Here is a 20,314-nt window from a genome sequence, read left to right on the forward strand (position 1 = left end):
GCGAGTCTTGCTGAGACTCGCTGGGCTGCGAGTCTCAGCAAGACTCACATCTAACTTGTGTCTCTGTCCACACCAACAGTCTGAGCGTTCGCTTGTTCAGCCAAAACCGTCACAAACTTGTTGATAAGCCAGGAATCCACAAGCAGGACAGGAGAGCTCTCCTATGCCCGGTCTTCATCGAGAAAATGTCATCAATTGCATCAAGAGACCGGTTGAGCTGATCCATAATTTATAGATTCGGAGGATGTGCAAAGAAAGGCTCCAAAAAATGAGAAAAAGACAAAAACAGAGGAAGCAGGACAGGAAGGGAGACGAGGAAAAAGCATCTGCCTTCACCGAGAGCAAGAGGGAAAAAAGATTGAATCACTTTTATTTCAATGTTAAATTATATCAATAAATAAACTTTACTTACTGGTGGTGGTGGATCATAATCTCTAACCTTTGACCTCATCAGCTCAGATATGATGGATCCTCCATGTAGAAACAGTCAGTAAAACAGATGAGCTCCTCCTGCAGCGTGCTCTCTGTTTGTCTCATGGAGACGAACTGAAAGGAGAAGCAGGAAGGTGTTGAGTTTCATTAACCACCATTGTTATGAAACCAATCCAGCCAATAAAATAAAACCGTTCTGCCCCAGGAGACGAAGGACATGAGGAGCAGAGACTCAAAGGAGACAGACGCTCTGGTTCAGAGGGGATTTCCTGACACTATTATAATAACAGATCAAATTAGTTCACAAAAACATTAAAAAACTTCAGTCAAAGAAACAACAAATGAGGGAAATATATCAGAGAAAGACCTGAGACCTTTAATTAACCATTTCATACATGAATTATGATCCTTGGTGTCAGGATTATTTCCAGTTGTTTTATTTTCTTAAGGTATAAAAAGGTAGAAAAACATTCTGGAAAGAAAAAGTTTATTTTTATGTTTAAGATAAACATAAATATTTTAATTTTATTTTTATTTCTCAGAGTGAGACGTGTTGGTGATTAAATTATCACTAAAATAGGAGACCAGAGACAATAGTTATTATTTTAACTTTTCATTATTTTTCAAAGATTGTTTATTATTAATATTTTCACTTCATTTTCTATTTTATCCTCACTTTGAAACCATTAATTTACTTTTTACATAATAATAATAATAATGATCCTAATAAAGTTTTCAATAAATGTTTTACTCATTTAGTTTTTTAGTTTCATCCAAGAAGTTTAATGTTTATAAAAATGAGACATTCTAATATTATTTGGTTTATTGAAGAACAAAATATTTATGCAACAAAAATAATAATGGAACAATGTTTAGAGAAAAAAACATTTTTTGATCCATTTTTGAGAAACTGGTAGAATATAAAAAACATGATCAGCTGCGCCCCTGCTGGGCAGAAGATGCCACTATAAAATCATCATATTTAGGAAAAAAACATGAAATATTAACAAATATGAGAAACAACAAAAGAACATGAAGAAATAATAATTTTGTTAAACTACATCAAAGCTCATAAATCATCTATTTATGTAATAAATTTCATTTTCTATAGAAATAAACATTTTATTGTTACATTTCTGAGAAACTGGCAGAATATAAAGAACATGTTTAGCTGCGCCCCCTGCTGGGCAGAAGATGCAACCAGAGTAAAATCTTCACATTTAGATTAAACAGGAATATGTACAAATGTGAGGAAAAACTAAATATAAAGAACTAATAATGTAAACTAAATAAAGCTTGTAAATCATAAAAGCTCATAAATCATCAATAGATGTAATAAAAACTAATTTTCTATAGAAATAAACATTTTATTGATAAAGATCTGAGAAAGTTTAGCTGGAAGAATATAAAGAATATATTTAGCTGCGCCCCTGCTGGGCAGAAGATGAAATCATCCTAAAAATAAAAACAGAAATATCTCCAAATATGAGAATCATCTCAAGAACATGAAGCTGATCATTTAGTGAAACCATCACAGCTCATCAATCATCTTGAGGGTAAAATGGGAGAATGGCATTAAAACAAAACCACTCTCTGAATGTGAATGAAAGCTTTAAAGCTGCAGAGCTTCACTTTCCTCCATTTTCTTCTTGTAGAACATTATGAATCCAGCTGCTGCTGCTGCAATCACAACACAAACCACCGTCCGTCTGATGAGTTCAGGAACCACCAGATTCTCTGGAACCAAAGAAGTTCAGGAGTTTAGCTTAAAGACTCATTTATAGTTTACAATGTCAGATTGTGAGCATCTAATGAAGCTGAAATCCTGAGTCCTGTTACCTCCAGTCCTCCTCAGATAGAGCTGAGTTATCATCGTCTCCTCATCATCACTGAGCTCACAGCTGTAAACTCCCTCCTGATCTGAGGTCACATTCTGTAAGGTGAGGCTGCCGGACGCTGAAACATCCCTCACATGTTTCCTCCACTCCTCTGAGATGTTGTAGATGTTTCTGTCAGTCTTGGTCAGGATGATCTGACGCTGGTTGAACCTCCAGACCAAACTGGACGCAGAAATGTCAAATACATGGTGTTCCTTTGTTACAACCTACCCCACCACCGGGGTAGGTTGTAACACCTGCTGGGGTAAGTTGTAACAATTAGACAAAAGAAGCAAAAACAGAGGCAACACCATGTGATATGCTTCAAAAAGAGGTTCACTGAATTAAAAGAACAATACAAGAACAATGTCTCTCTCTCTCTGTGACTGACCATAACTCAAATATACTCTGTTTGTGTGTGTGCATGTATGTAAATTATTCTACTAGAACAAACTTTCTTAATATGTATGCTTAATGAACAATACAAAAATGTAGGTCTAACAAAAACCAATGTCAATGTGTGTGTGTGTCTGTGTATCCTTAATCAGAGTCACAGTGGTGACAAATAAATGATGGTAGCCCAGGAGTACAGGCTTCGTGGGCCCAGAGACTGCATAGGGCACATTTGACCCACATTTCCTGTGGCTTTGAGTTGCCAAATGGCTCCATACGGACAACACAAAAATATTCATCGTCTGAGGTCAGAATCCTCAGCATTGGCTTTTAACATTTTCTTGGCAGGCTTTCTCTTCTTCCTCTTTTGCTTGCCTTGCGGGTGTTTGATGTTCTATGTTACGGCCAGTTGATATGCAAACTTTCTGACCTAAAAGAAAGAGAAATAGAAAATCAGAGTACATAGACACAAAAAGTTTTTCAATTTGTCTAGCACCTACACTAGTATTCAATTATTCACTTATCTCCAGTGACTGATGTGAAGAGGTTTTATTCGTATTAAATGATGTTCCTTTATGTGTCATATACATGTAATGTTTTTTGAATCATAGTCAAGGTGTTTTTCTGTGCAGCTGCAAACGGTGTACAAACTAATGAACCAAGATGTGTCTACTGCAGTAAGTTTTCCAGGGTTGCTGAACTTTCCCAGACAGTTATTTGGGAACTTGATGTTTTTCCCGCGGCCTTCCCTGCATGGAGATAGAGTGTTTAGTTTTCACCTCCCATAGACATTACATTATATTACATACAAGGTTTCGTATGTTTTCCTTTGTTTCTTTTGTTTGGTCTTGGAAGATTGAGTCTCCGCCTCGGTAGTAAAGAGAGATGAATAAAGTAACTATGCAACTCTGGGTTCCTCAGAGCGGATCCTAATTTGTGCCTAATGCAGTGGATTTCTTGCTCTCCGTCTGCAGATGTATTAAAGATTGTTTTTGCTCCCTGACTTTTGTCTGGACCTCAGTCTCTGAATTGTGCACTTCACACTAACCTGTCATATGCTTACCTCACGTGGAGTCAGTCCATAATACAGGTCTGCTGCCTGAATCAAATAGTCAGCCAACACTTCCTCCTGCACCTCAGAGAAGACTTTGTTGCTGCTCCAATAACCTACACTGGGAAGATCACTGGACCCCTGTCCTCTCAGCTTGCGCAGTGATTTGCAGTATCTGCTCAGTGTTACATGGCAGATCCCATGCGCCTTCGCAACTGATCTGACTGACTTGTTCTTCTTTGTGACCTCATCAGATGCCTTTTTTAAAACATCTGCAGGCACACCTCTATCAGTCTTCCGTATCCAATGTCTAGGCATTCTGTAAAATTCTTAAAATCAAAAATGTTCTTAGTTGTATGTAAGGGGATGGTTGTAACACTTTCTAAAGATGTGTTACAACCCACCCCAACCCTGTCAGCCATGTTTAACTAGCTGTAGTAGCATAGCGGTTTGAAATTAGCACGGGAAAATACATCATATTTTGCCTGAGACATTACACTTTCATCTAATGTAAGTCATATGGTTTTATCTGCAACAGCATAAGTACTAAACAAAAAATAGTCATGATCAAAAAATTTACTTTCTTACCTCAAAATCAGTTTTTCCTCCTTAGTATCTTCACGTGCCTGTTTCCAGCCTTGACAATCACAATATGGAATTGGGGAGGAAGCGGGAAGACACTGAAAGGATCATGTGACTCCTATCTTATCCCTGATTGGAGGAACTGGTGGCGTTACAACTCTCCCCATGTTTCAACCATACCCGGTCTCCCTAAATATGTTATTGAAAAGATGAATTTGAAATGTATTTTAAAGTTAAGGAACTTAAGTTTAGTTACTTGTTCATTTAACTTTAGTTATTTTGTGGGTTTGATTCTCAGTGGGTTGCTGTCACAGCTGCCGCTGAGCTGTGACCACTCGCACCTGATCGGCATCCGCCTGATCCTCAGCTGCTGCCATATTAGGACGGAGCTCCTCCTGCACGGCGTCAGATTGTTGTGAAACCCTCAGCGGTAACACCTTCAGGCCTGCTGTAGTAACTGGAGCTAACTGCACAGTATCTAACCTGTCTGTCTCTACCTAGATTCCTCTCCTGTCTCCGATCCCTGACTCTCCCCGCTGGATAAGGACCTCCTGGCTTCGACCCCCTGTCTGTCTGACCCTGAGACTGCCTGATCCCGAATTGGATTCCCGGTTCTGACCCTGGCCTGTCTGACCAAGAATAAGCAATTTCCAATAAACGTCTGGTTTGGTATTCACTGTTCAGTCCCTGTGTCCATCCGTGCCTCGGCGTGACAGTTGCTTAGTATTGTTTATATGGTTTGTTTTGTTTGTAGTTTGAAATTAATTTGTGTAAATTTACAAACAGTTAAGAAATTATTTATCTTTGTTTTTCTTTTGGGTTTGTTCAAAGGTTTTTACCTGCTCTGGAGTAAATGTAGAATATCCTGACATGCACTAAATAAATGAAGGATAAAAATGAAGAAAACCGCTTGGTCCTTTGAGTAAAATCCTGTTTTTAAAAAGTCTGCATCCAATCATCCATCCCTTCTCAAGTGGGGAAGCTGCACAACTGAGAAAAGAACTTGACACCGACTGAACTCTGCTGCTCAAACAAGCATTTAAACTCAATCTTAGTTAATCTGTAAAATGAGACGACTTCTCATTTTACAGACTAAAATGAGAAGTTGCCTTTATTGCTAAAACTTGAAGCCACAGAATAAATCATTTTAGATAAATGATGAAATAAACACATATTCAATGGAAATAATTATTAAAAAATAAGGACCTTAATGAAATCAGCAGCATCATATTTACTGTCACCCCTAAAAAATACATTTAGCTGGAATGTTTTTCACTTAAATTTTACTTTAATGAGCTAATTCAGTGCTTCTCAAATAGTGGGGCGGGCCCCCTTTGGGGGGCGCGGTGCGATACCTGGGGGGGCGCGTGTGATCCTGGGGAACAGGCTTTTTTTTGGCCGAGCTAGTATAAAGTGTAATTGCGCACAGTAGGCGGCAGTGGCGCTCTCATTGTTACTTCTGTCACGTTTGCGACAGTGCAACATTTTACGACTTACAAGACAACAGGTTTGCCTTGGTTAGCAGTGTTAAGTCAACAAAAAGCTCCGACTGCGTTCTGTCTATGGCCTCCGTTATTCAACAACCCCCAACATGAAAAAGTTTTTCACAGGGATGAAATGAAAAGTGGAGAGAGACAAAGATAATGAGACAACAGAAAGTCAACCGAAAGCTAAGAAGAGGAAATACGACGAAGCGTATTTAGCGCTTGGCTTCACTGTGACTACAGTTGGAGAAGAGGAAAGACCGCTGTGTTTTGCTGTGTCTAAAAATGCTCGCAGCGGACAGCATGAAGCCAAATAAAGTAGCGCGTCACTTAAATACGTTACATCCCAATCACGCCGATAAGCCGCTAGTTTTTTTCAGCGAAAAAAATGTTAATAAGGAAAAAATGTTATGCAGAGATGGATAGTCACGGTGGGGAGTGGGGGGCGCGAATAGTTTTCTTCTTGCTAGGGGGGGCGTAACGGAAAATAATTGAGAAGCACTGAGCTAATTAAACGTCTATTAAAGGTCAAAGGTTAATTGTTGAATTGTTTGCTACAGAGAAACAACACAGTGTTATTGTAATAACTGACCAGAACTCGGTTTATATCGTCACCAATAAATCTTATCAACATCAGTGAAAATAATAAAGAACCTGCTAATATTTCTAACGATACATACATTTAGGAAATGTTAGTTTTAGTCATTTTTGTTATAGAATAATTCTGTTGAATTTCCACAACAGAACTAATAACAGTAACATGTTTTCATGTAAAGTTTTTATTAAAAAAAACTATTTTAACATTTATTTCTCATAATATCCACAAAATCCCTTGGAGAAAATGAATCCTTCCTGCTTTTGCAAAGGTTTTATGCTTTAAACCTCCACAATTGGAATTAAATGATTCTTCTTTAAGAAGTCAACATTTCATGCTCTATGCTGATCAAAATGATAAGTTGTCTTTTTTTCAGCAGCTTATGTAACAGTAATGGCTCTAAAAAATGTTATTTTGCTGGACTGAAGGCAACAATGACTTTAACGGTTGTCTAGTATATAAAACGTACAGTTAGCAGTTGCAACAGTGAAAATTAGGAAATGAGTCAAGTTGAGACTCCTGAGCCTCCAAACATGAATTAGTTCACAAAAACATTAAAAAACTTCAGTCAAAGAAACAACAAATGAGGGAAATATATCAGAGAAAGACCTGAAACCTTTAATTAACCATTTCATACATGAATTATGATCCTTGGTGTCAGGATTATTTCCAGTTGTTTATTTTCTTAAGGTATAAAAAGGTAGGAAAACATTCTGGAAAGAAAAAAATTATTTTCATGTTTAAGATAAACATAAATCTTTTAATTTTATTTTTATTTCTCAGAGTGAGACGTGTTGGTGATTAAATTATCACTAAAATAGGAGACCAGAGACAATATAGTTATTATTTTAACTTTTAATTATTTTTCAAAGATTGTTTATTATTAATATTTTCACTTCATTTTCTATTTCATCCTCACTTTGAAACCATTAATTTACTTTTTACATAATAATAATAATAATAATGATCCTAATAAAGTTTTCAATAAATGTTTTACTCATTTAGTTTGTTAGTTTCATCCAAGAAGTTTAATGTTTATAAAAATGAGACATTCTAATATTTATTTGGTTTATTGAAGAACAAAATATTTATGCAACAAAAATAATAACGGAACAATGTTTAGAGAAAAAACATTTTATTGATCAATTTCTGAGAAACTGGTAGAATATAAAGAACATGTTCAGCTGCGCCCCCTGCTGGGCAGAAGATGCAACTATAAAATCATCATATTTAGGAAAAAAACATGAAATATTAACAAATATGAGAAACAACAAAAGAACATGAAGAAATAATAATTTTGTTAAACTACATCAAACCTCATAAATCATCTATTTATGTAATAAAATTCATTTTCTATAGAAATAAACATTTTATTGTTACATTTCTGAAAAACTGGCAGAATATAAAGAACATGTTTAGCTGCGCCCCTGCTGGGCAGAAGATGCAACCAGAGTAAAATCTTCACATTTAGTTTAAACAGAAATATGTACAAATGTGAGGAAAAACTAAATATAAAGAACTAATAATGTAAAACTAAATAAAGCTTGTAAATCATAAAAGCTCATAAATCATTAATAGATGTAATAAAAAACTAATTTTCTATAGAAATAAACATTTTATTAATAAAGTTCTGAGAAAGTTTAGCTGGAAGAATATAAAGAATATATTTAGCTGCGCCCCCTGCTGGGCAGAAGATGAAATCATCCTAAAAATAAAAACAGAAATATCTCCAAATATGAGAATCATCTCACAGAACATGAAGCTGATCATTTAGTGGAACCATCACAGCTCATCAATCATCTTGAGGGTAAAATGGGAGAATGGCATTAAAACAAAACCACTCTCTGAATGTGAATGAAAGCTTTAAAGCTGCAGAGCTTCACTTTCCTCCATTTTCTTCTTGTAGAACATTATGAATCCAGCTGCTGCTGCTGCAATCACAACACAAACCACCGACCGTCTGATGAGTTCAGGAACCACCAGATTCTCTGGAACCAAAGAAGTTCAGGAGTTTAGCTTAAAGACTCATTTATAGTTTACAATGTCAGATTGTGAGCATCTAATGAAGCTGAAATCCTGAATCCTGTTACCTCCAGTCCTCCTCAGATAGAGCTGAGTTATCATCGTCTCCTCATCATCACTGAGCTCACAGCTGTAAACTCCCTCCTGATCTGAGGTCACATTCTGTAAGGTGAGGCTGCCGGACGCTGAAACATCCCTCACATGTTTCCTCCACTCCTCTGAGATGTTGTAGATGTTTCTGTCAGTCTTGGTCAGGATGATCTGACGCTGGTTGAACCTCCAGACCAAACTGGACGCAGAAATGTTGAAGGAAGTGCAGCTGATTGGAACCTCAGCACCTGAGAAAGCAAAGTTTATGAGTTCAGTTTCAGCAACAAGCAGTTCAAACTGCTTCACATTATGAAACAGTAACCAGTGATGAAATAAGCAATAACATTTAGTCAGAAGGCATCACAATCATCAATGATAGTGAAATATACTGATCAATGTTCCAGTTATTGCTTTAAATATTAATGAACAATCTGATGTGTAACGACTGAAGATGTTTCTCATTGTGTTTCTTTTGGGTCTTTATGATGTGAAGCACTTTGAAAAGCCTTGTTGCTGAAGCTGCTATACAAATAAACTTTGACTGGTTGATTTAAAGGAACTCCGTGTTTTTGGCTCTTTTACACTTTTCTGGAAGTTTCTTCCAGATTTGTGGAGCAAAAAAGCTGAATGCTGCTTTTCCTGGTTCGGATGCAGAACCAGAACCAGAACCAGAACCAGAACCAGAACCAGAACCAGAACCAGAACCAGAACCAAAACCTGAGACGTCTGGAAGGTTGATGCAACACGATCAATTTCCTGATTGATATTTAGTCACTGCTGCAGTGATCAATAAGACTAAACACAAGGATGAGAAGGAAGATTTGAAATATATCAATATATGGAATAAAAGACGATATTTAGAGTTCAGCTTCTAAATATACTCGGCCTGTTAGATGTTGTATTTTAATAAGAATTTGGAAACGTTGATGAAATATATCAGCTAATGAACAAAGAAAGAATAATTCTTTAACATCAAATATTCTGCAGGAAACTCAGAAATAAAAGTTTCTGCAAAGCAAAAGGACTGGAAATATTAATACAATTATGATATAAATCAGCTGCATTTTATTAATAAGGTTTGATTCTGTCTTTAAATTATATTGAAATGTTTTTAATGTGTTTAAAAAGTGATTTAATAAAATAAATCAATCAGCTGCATTTTGCAGACATTCAGTTTGTGATGCACTTGATGTAAAGCTTCACTCTATGGAAACTATCATGGCATAAAGAAGCTTTTTAGAGAAAATTAGTTATTTGCATTTTTCATTATGAAGATTCAAGTAAAAGTCAAATTAAATGTAAAAAAAACAAAAACAGCAAAGATTTTAAATATCAGAACTTTCTGTTTATCTGCTGACCTGGTTCAGCTAAAGTTGCTCTCCTCTGGTTGCTCCTGGTTCTGATGGTGCAGCTGTAGATCCGATCAGAACCGTCTGGATCAATCAGAGAGCTGCTGATGTCATAAAGCTTCTCCTCAGTCTGATGGACTGTGGTTCTGTTCTGCAGAGTCATGATGGATGGAGGCTCAGTGGACCAGGTGAGTTCAGGTTGAGGGTAGATCCCCTCTGAGCTGCAGGTGGTTCTGTTTCCATCCTGATGGATTCTGATGTCAGAAACTGGAGCTGCAGCAGAAACATGAAATAAATGAACAATTTGTCAGAAGAACAAAATATAATGTAACTTTTTAATCTTATTTCTATAAAGTTTTTATTTTAAATAAAGTGACCTACCTTCTACCTCAAGGGAAATGAAATTAATATAATAAACGCTATTCATTATTGCATAACAATAATATTGTCCCTCATCATCAACCTTCACTCCTCTCAGCAGCAGGTCGCCGTTTCCTCTGGAGATCTGATCCTCAAACAGAGACGCTCTGGATCTGAAGCTCTCAGAGTAACTGGAGCCATGATGGTCATAGGAGACAATCAGAGAGGTTCCATGTTTCCATTCCATGTTGTTGATCCCGTTCTCAAACTGACATGGTAAAATGCAGTCCTGGTTGATAACACAGGACACGTCGGTTCCAGGTTCTGCAACAATAAAAGCAGAAGAAAGTTGAGTGTAAAAAAAAAAAAAAAAGCTCTCTGATATTTTAGAAAATTTTGGTTTAACACAACATGTTAAACAGGCAACACACACTCAAGGACACACACTGGACCTGGTTATCAGTAAGGGTGTGGATATTTCCAATGTCTCTGTAACTGATGTCGCCCTGTCGGATCACTTTGCTGTTATCTTTGAAGGTTCTTTATTCTTTGACCCACTTGGACAAACAGCTACTGTCACAAAACGTTCTTTCACAGAAAACACAGCAGAAAACATTTAATCAAATCTACTCTTCTTCCTCACCCTTAAGCTGTAATGATGTAGATAAGTTGGTAGATGATTTTCAGTCTAAAGTTTCATATATCATTGATTCCATTGCTCCAATTAAAGTAAAGGTTGTGTCTGGTAGGAAGAAATCTCCATGGAGAAATGCACAAACAGTTCGTTCTGCAAGACAACTCTGTCTCAGAGCAGAACAAAAATGGCGTAAAACTCAACTTCACGTTCATAATGACATCTATAAAGAAAGACTACGTAACTATCACTTAACACTAAAACATGCAAGGGAGGCTTTCTTTGCAGATGTCATAAACAAAAACATCAACAATGCTGGAACTTTATTTGCAACAGTTGACAGGCTCACAAACCCTCCTGTGACGTTTCCACCTGAACTCCAATCTAATGTTGCCTGTAATAAGTTTTCCAGCTTCTTTTCAGAGAAAATTCAAAAAATCAGAGGATTAATCTGCACATCAACTCTAAAGCCAGAACCATTGCTGTACCCAAACAGAACAAATACAGAAAAAATGACCAATTTCAACTACTTCATTATAAAACCCTAGAAAAAATTATAAGTCAATTAAGTTCAAGCTCCTGCTGTCTGGATGTTATAGATCTATAACTCTAGAACATTTCTTTAAGAAAGTCCTGCCTGTTATTGCTACTGAACTGATCCAAATAGTAACTCATCGCTTACATCAGGTGTTTTCCCCCAGGCTTTGAAAACAGCAGTCATCAAACCACCGTTAAAAAAGAACAACCTGGACAAATCACTACTGCAGAATTACAGACTGACCTCTGACCTCTGACCTCCCATTCATCAGCAAAGTTATTAAATAAATTAAATAGTTTCCTCATGATGACCAACTGCTTTGACACTTTCCAATCTGGTTTTCGGGCTCACCACAGCACAGAGACTGGCCTAGTCAAAGTATTCAATGATATCCATATAAATACGGACTGTGGGAGAACCAGAGTGCTGGTTCTGTTGGACCTCAGTGCAGCTTTTGACATATTACTGAATTGACTGGAGAGTTGGGTCGGACTCTCTGGTTCGGTGCTCGACTGGTTTGAATCTGACATAAAGAACAGGGATTTCTTTGTTTCAATTGGAAACTTCTCATCAAAGAGGTCAAAGGTCACATGTGGGGTACCCCAAGGTTCAATCCTAGGACACCTCTTATTTAATATTTATATTCTCCCACTAGCTCAGGTCATAACAGGAAATAATATTAGCTACCATAACTATGCGGATGACACTCAGCTCTACATTACGATGTCACCAGGTGACCTTTGACCCCATCCAATCACTGAATAAATGTTTAGAACAGATAAATGTGTGGATGTGCCAAAACTTTCTCCAGCTGAACAAAAATAAAACTGAAGTCATTATTTTTGGACCTAAAGAGGAACGATCTAGAGTCAATGCACAGCTTCAGTTATCACAACTAAAAACTAGTGATCAGGCCCGAAACCTGGGAGTAGTGATGGACTCGGACTTGAACCTTGCGAGCCACATAAAGACAGTAACAAAATCGGCCTTCTATCACCTGAAGAACGTCTCCAGGATTAGAGGACTAATGTCTCAGCCAGATCTAGAGAAACTCATTCATGCGTTTATCTTTAGTCGCATTGATTATTGTAACAGCATCTTCACAGGCCTGTCCAACAAATCAATCAAACAGCTGCAGCTGATCCAGAATGCTGCTGCTCGCGTTCTCACTAGAACCAGGAAGATAGAGACATAACACCAGTTTTAAAGTCCCTCCACTGGCTCCCTGTAGCTCAAAGAATAGATTTTAAAATACTGTTGTTAGTTTATAAATCACTGAACGGCTTCGCACCACAATACATTAAAGATATGCTGTTGTTGTATCAACCTTCCAGACTCTCAGGTCTTCTGGTTCTGGTTCTGCTTTGCATCCCCAGAACCAGAACCAAGAGAGGAGAAACAGCTTTCAGCATCTATGCACCAAAACTTTGGAACAAACTTCCAGAAAACTGTAAAACAACGGAAACCCTGACTTCTTTTAAATCGCAATTAAAAACACACCTGTTTAGAATTGTTTTTGAAATGTAATATGTAACAATTTATTGTCTATTATATGTTGCATGACTTTGTATTCTTGTGTTTATGATGTAAAGCACTTTGAAATGCCTTGATGAAATGTGCTATACAAATAAAATTTGATTGATTGATTGATTAAAGGTGTTGAGGAGGAAACCCAGATCCCTCTGAAGGATCATAGAAAACCTGCCTGGAAACAAGATCTCAGCAAATAGTCTCCATGATCCAGATGATGTTCACTGAACCAAAAGTTCTGGTTCTGATAGGAAACAGGGAGGAATCGCTCTGATGCAGAACCTTTGAGCAGCTTTTTGTTTGCTGGTATTTTGATTATTTATCTTTAGTGATGAGATTCAAACTTTTATATCTTTTTCTGTAAATCTATGAAGAAACAAATTATTGCTTAACAGTTTAAACTCTGAACTAAATGTAAATCCTGAACCTGAGTTTTGTTCATTCAATTCTAATATCTGATCTATAATCAGAATAATTATTAATCTAGAGCTTCATTTGCCTCAGAGTCTGCAGTGAAACAACTTTTGATTGACTTTATATTTTACTAATATGTTTTCCGTTTTGATTTATTTAAATCATTTTAATTTGTGCTGCCTGTTGCTTTACTGATTCGTTTCTGTAGCGTTTATTTGTGTGAGGCTGGAAGCGCCCCCTGGTGGCTCCGCTGGTTCCCCATCAGCTGCCAACATTTTTATGAATAAATGTTAATAATGATAAACTTTAAGCATCTGGTTTCTGATGCTCAACCTGGAGATTGTTTCCATTTTATTCCTAGTTTAACTGTGTGGATAATAATAATAATAATAATAATAATAATAATAATAATAATAATAATAATAATAATAATAATAATAGCACAGCTAGCATGTAGCATTTTCTTTCTTTATTTCTGCATCTTCATAGGAATAAAACTTATAAACCTGCTTTGATGTTTTCCATTTTTCTTGACAAACGTTTCCACAAAGTCAGCCTTAAAGTGACCAGATCATTGTCCAGAATGTCAAAGTGTTTTTCCTCACAATACGTTTCACTGTTTACCATCAGTTATAATGTTGGAACAAATACTTTTCATTTACAGGTGGATGCATTTTAAATTAGGCTTCCTCTCATTTTGTCCTGCTGACGGTAAAATGGGGTTTAGAAAGGCATTAAAATAAAATCCCTCTGAATGTGAATCAAACCTCATGAAACCTCTGGATGTTTCATGAGGTTTCAAGAAAAAGTCAAATCAAATGTAAGGAAGAAACTAAAAAACCAGCTTATTAAATGATATCAGAACTTTCTGTACATCTGCTGACCTGGCTCATTTAGTGCTGCTATCCTCCGGTTTCCTGGTTCTGATGGAGCAGAAGTAAATCAGACCTACATCTTTATCTGTAACCGTCAGAGAGCTGCTGATGTCATAAAGCTTCTCCTCAGTCTGATGGACTGTGGTTCTGTCCTGCAGAGTCATGATGGGTGGAAGCTGAGTGGACCAGGTGAGTTCAGGTTGAGGGTAGATTCCCTCTGAGCTGCAGGTGATTCTGTTTCCTTCATGATAGATTCTGACTGAAGAGACTGGAGCTGAAAATAAGAGAATAAAAAATGAACAATTTCACATCAGAAACATCCCACAACAACAAAATACAAACCATCCAAAGCTTCTTTGAATGAAAGGTTTTCAAATGAAGATGTCCTACCTTCTACCTCAAGGACAACAGAACGTCTATAATAGATGCCAGTTGTAAAAACATGACACACATATCGTCCCTCATCATCAACCTTCACTCCTCTCAGCAGCAGGTCGCCGTTTCCTCTGGAGATCTGATCCTCAAACAGAGACGCTCTGGATCTGAAGCTCTCAGAGGTTCTGATGTTACCCTGGTCATAACTTACAATCCTGATTTTGGTATTTCACGCTCCCATGTCATGTTGGCAACCCGATTCCTGAACCGACATGGTAAAATACAGTCCTGGTTGATAACACAGGACATGCTGGTTCCAGACTCTGCAACAATAAAAGCAGAAGAAAGTTGAGTGTAAAGGTGTTGAGGAGGAAACCCAGATCCCTCTGAAGGATCATAGAAAACCTGCCTGGAAACAAGATCTCAGCAAATAGTCTCCATGATCCAGATGATGTTCACTGAACCAAAAGTTCTGGTTCTGATAGGAAACATGGAGGCATTGTGTAGCAATGTGGCCATTTTCAGTTATTTTCCTGGTTTCTACATTTGCTGATATATTTATTTTGGGTTTATGTTGAGTTGCATGTGTGCTGATTCCTTTTGCGGCTGCTGTCTCTGGAGACGTCCTTCACTTCACACAGCTGTTGCCCCTCAGCTGCAATGGGGGCAACCCAGAAATGGGGCAATAAAAGGAGCAGCTGAGCGAGAGGCCGGGTAGAATGAGAGATGCAGCAGCAGCTTACAGAGCAGCAGGTCTGGCAGAACGCAAAGCAGGGAGAGAAACACGCATCCGATCCGAGGGACGTGGAGCCGGAAGCAGTGGATCACACACAGCTGGATCCAGAAACCTCTGGATGTTTCATTTTCTAATCTGCATCACAGTAATACTGTAATGCTTACAGTAATACTGTAATGTTTACAGTAATACTGTAATGCTTACAGTAATACTGTAGTGCTTACAGTAATACTGTAATGTTTACAGTAATACTGTAAACATTACTGTAATACTGTAATGTAAACATTACTGTAATGCTGTAATGTTTACAGTAATACTGTAAACATTACAGTAAAGTCAAATTAAATGTAAACAAAAAACTGTTTATTAAATGATATCAGAACTTTGTGTCCATCTGCTGACCTGCTCTGGTTAAACTTGTTTCCACCAGTTCCTGCTGGTTCTGATGGTGCAGCTGTAGATCCGATCAGAACCGTCTGGACCCGTCAGAGAGCTGCTGAGTCATAAAGCTTCTCCTCAGTCTGATGGACTGTGGTTCTGTTCTGCAGAGCCGTGTTGGATGGAGGCTCAGTGGACCAGGTGAGTTCAGGTTGAGGTAGATCCCCTCTGAGCTGCAGGTGGTTCTGTTTCCATCCTGATGGATTCTGATGTCAGAAACTGGAGCTGCAGCAGAAACATGAGAAAATAAAGAACTATTAAGCAGATAAATGTCCTGGAACCAAAACATTAAAACTCAAAATATGAATCAATAAAATGTTTTCAGGTTAAAGTGTTTTACCTTCTAGTTCAAGGGAAACATAATGTTTATGATAGAAGCCATTTATTCTACAATGCACACATATTCTCCTCATCATTAACCTTCACTCCTCTCAGCAGCAGGTCGCCGTTTCCTCTGGAGATCTGATCCTCAAACAGAGACGCTCTGGATCTGAAGCTCTCAGAGTAACTGGAGCCATGATGGTCATAGGAGACAATCAGAGATGATGTTTCATATAGAGACCATTCCATGTTGTTGACCCCGTTCTCAAACCGACATGGTAAAATACAGTCCTGGTTGATAACACAGGACACGTTGGTTCTGGACTCTGCAACAATAAAAGCAGAAGAAAGTTGAGTGTAAAGGTGTTGAGGAGGAAACCCAGATCCCTCTGAAGGATCATAGAAAACCTGCCTGGAAACAAGATCTCAGCAAATAGTCTCCATGATCCAGATGATGTTCACTGAACCAAAAGTTCTGGTTCTGATAGGAAACATGGAGGAATCGCTCTGATGCAGCAGGAGAATCATTAAAAATATTCCTGGTTTATTTATGTTCCTGCTTAATAATAACATGTTAAAATATTTTATAACATTTCCAGTGATTAATGAAAACATATTTCTTGACATTCCATCAATAAATCTGTTATCATTGATCAGCTTTCTGTTTGCTGCTATTGATTATTTATCTTTAATAAAATCCAAACCTCGGAGGCTCTTGCTGTTACGACCACAAAGGGCTCAACATATATGAGAAATATTTAACATATTTAAGGCAAAATGAGGATTAAAAACATCATTTTATGTCAAAACTCTCTTGACTGATTCTTTTGTTTCAGCTTCTTTTGGTTTTCTGTGGAGGAACAGAGAGAATTAAATCCTCAGTTCCTCAAAGAAAATCCCAAAGTATGAACAGAAAGTTGGACCCGGTGAGCCGACCAAAAAGAACAAACGGTCCAGCAGGGGGCCGACCCGATGCAGGCCGTGGAAGCCCTGCTGCACCCGGAATAAGGATCCACTGCAAAGAAAAGTATTGAAAACAGGACAATCGGTCCCACCAGGCCAAAATCACAACGGACAAAAAACAGCAAACAAACAAAGAGCTGATAAAAACAAGCGCATGTCAGGCTGGAGACGTGGCATCCATCAGAACGGGCTGTTTGGTGGGTGCTGGACTTTACCTGGTCCAACCTATTCACAGGCTGACCAACAGCCACCGATTAACAAGACCAGATTACAAAAGAGGAATTATCCAAACTCCAAAGTTTATTAAACAGAAAGTCATTCAACTAAAGTCAATACAAAACAATCCAGAAAAAATAACAATAATTATAATGTGCCTGAGGGACATAACATCTGCCATCCCCCTAATCTTTAGCTCCTTCCTTCATTTATCAGCTTCAGGTTGGACTATTGCTGCTCTGCTATAAAATATAAATATTACTGTGAGATAGAAAAAACCTGTTTGCAGAAATAAAATATTAGTTTTAACCTGAAACTCCTGTTAGTAATTCTGGATTCATCTGTGAAATAATAAAATAACATTTATTCAATACGGCTAAGAAAAAACATTCAAATGTTTTCTGTGTTTTCATTTTCTAAATTTTCTCACAAACAACAAAATCTGAATTGTGAGATTATTAGTCAGAGGGAGACATGTTGGTGAGTAAATGATCAGAAAAATATGAGACCAGAAATAACAGAGTTACTGAATCATGTTTCAATATTTATTATTAATATTTTCACTGCATTCCCTGTTTTCATCCTCACTTTGAAAGCAATAATCTGTTCAAATCTGAATGATAATAAAATAAAGGAAGCAATAAAAATTTTACTCACTTTCTTCTCTATCAGCCCACACAAACGGTAAAAATATTAAAAACAAGAATCTCCTGGTTCTGATCATTTTACTCCTAATTTTCACCATTTGCTGCAAAACTATGAAGAAGCAAATTATTGTTGAAACACTGAACTATATAGATCCTGCAGCTCAGTCTGATTAAAATGTTAATAATTCTTAGAAAATGTCTGTAATCCAGATTAACTCTGATGACATGCAGCTTCATTTATCTCAGAGTTTCTTCTGGTTGGAAGGAGGAAGTTTGTTCTGCTAAATGTTCTGATCAGCTTTCATGATAAAACTCTGGAGGAGGAAACATAGATTTAGATTAATTAGAGATGATGATGAGTTTTCAACTGTCAGATTAATTCAGTAAATATTAATGAATAATCTGCATTATTTATCCTTCTGCACTGACTTAATCCACTGATATATTGATAAATAATCACTCTGATTTCATCTATTAACTCTAAATTAAAACAAAATGAAGAGTTAATATTTTTCTCTATTACTCTTATAAATAAGACTCAGGAACATTAATCTGCTAATCCCACAAATTTACCATAAAATATATTTGAAAACTAGGAAACATTGTTCAGTTTCCTGCAGGGTCTGTAATTAGTTTATCATATTTTAATTGAAAACCAGATATTGACAACATTTTCCATTCAAAATCCTTTTTTCCTGCTAAATCCTGAATAAACATTAGAACTCAAAAATAAATATTTATAGTTTTTAATTTGATTTTCAGGTTCTAACCAACAGATCAGATCAAAGTTTTATTCCATGATGATTGGCTAACTCCTTTTAGCACAACTTGAACACAGTGAGAGTTTTTCCAACCACCAATCAGATCATTTCAGGAGCAGACATGAACCCAGTGGACCGAGAGAAGAGCCGCTGTCCTCCATCGCTGTTAGCACTGGAGGCTTGTGCGTCACATTTACGGCCGTACCAGAAACCAGGAACACAAAGCAAAGTTCCTGAATAAAAACAAAATGCAGCTCATAGTTATTAGAGGAAAATATGAAACGTTCATAAGCACAGAGATCACATGTTGAGTTTTTAGCTCATTCTGATACTCAGAATAGTCAGATTGTATTATTTCTCTGATTTTAACAGTAATCCTAACCCTAACCCTAATCCTAACCCTAATCCTAATTTAACCCTAATATTAACCCTAATTTTATAATTATTTTAGAATAACTGAAACTTTCTCTATTTATGTCATTTAAAAACTGGTGTGTAATTTATAACCTGCACTTTAAAACAAGCTGAAAGTGACTCAGAGAGTTTGACATTTTCTGAAACTATCACTATCAGCAGCCAGAGGAGCCGGTTCAGTGACAGACTGCTGCTTCCCAAGTGCCGGACCAATAGATTCAAGAACTCCTTTGTCCCCCACGCCTTCAGACTGTACAGCTCCTCACTGGGGGGTCGGAGGTGACACAGGACAGAGGGAAGAAGGAGTAGTGACCCCTTTGTACATTTCTGCAAACATCCATACTTATCAGGCCAAACCATATAGTGCAATATCATATCACTGATCAATCTATCTGCCAAATTCCTATATTTTCTTTGGTGTTGTATTTATATTTTATTTATATTCTTAATCCTTGCTTATTTTTGCTTAATTTAGGGTTTTGGCTACTCACATTTAGTGTGTACCTTTGTATTTAATTTGTATTTCTTGTATTCTTTTGTATTTTGCGCACTGTGTGCCACTTTTCTGCCTGTAAGCTGCTGGTAACTTCAATTTCCTGAGGGAGTCTTCCCAAGGGATCAATAAAGTACAAGTCTAAGTCAAATCTATGTTAAAACATCTCTAGATGTAATAAATGAGCAGCGCCTGATCCTGATCCACACAATGACACTTTGACAGATAAACTGTGCTATGTGCTAAACCAGGGGTCACCAACCCAGTCCCCCATGGAGCCACTTCTAAAAATAGCCATCATCATTAGGGAGCACTACCAAAAAATAATTTAATTAAATGTTTTTACATTGAAGTAATGATGTTTGTTTATATTTAGAGTTCAAAAGAGGGAAATGATAAAAACGTTTAAAATAAATTGCTTTACGTATAAAACTCTTTCCTGCTGTTAAAGTTCAGAACTGCGCAGCAGCGCCTGCAGGAAACTGTCGGAGCGCAGCAGCGCCTGCAGCTGCACTCTGCGTACCTTGACATTTTCCTTTAAGGAAAGAAAGAAAAGAATAACTTTTTACTATTAACAAAGTTAAAGAAAAAATAAATAAATTGTGTCAAAAACATCTTATTTGTAGCGCACATCTGGGAATCAACACCTGAACCTCTTTCCTTGATCCACATGGGGAGGCTTTGCTTCCATGTCTTATTATTTAGCATCGTCTGGAAAAAAGTC

The 20,314-nt window shown here is 37.2% G+C and overlaps 1 pseudogene; it reads right to left on the reverse strand.

The window, feature by feature from the left end:
• Positions 1-1,876: 1,876 nt before the first annotated feature.
• Positions 1,877-14,847, reverse strand: LOC129378875 (butyrophilin-like protein 2; annotated as a pseudogene).
• Between the last annotated feature and the right edge of the window lie 5,467 nt (positions 14,848-20,314).

The sequence above is a fragment of the Poeciliopsis prolifica genome, unplaced genomic scaffold (assembly GCF_027474105.1).
Source record: "Poeciliopsis prolifica strain line A6 unplaced genomic scaffold, Auburn_PproV2 SCAFFOLD054, whole genome shotgun sequence".
NCBI lineage: Eukaryota > Metazoa > Chordata > Actinopteri > Cyprinodontiformes > Poeciliidae > Poeciliopsis > Poeciliopsis prolifica.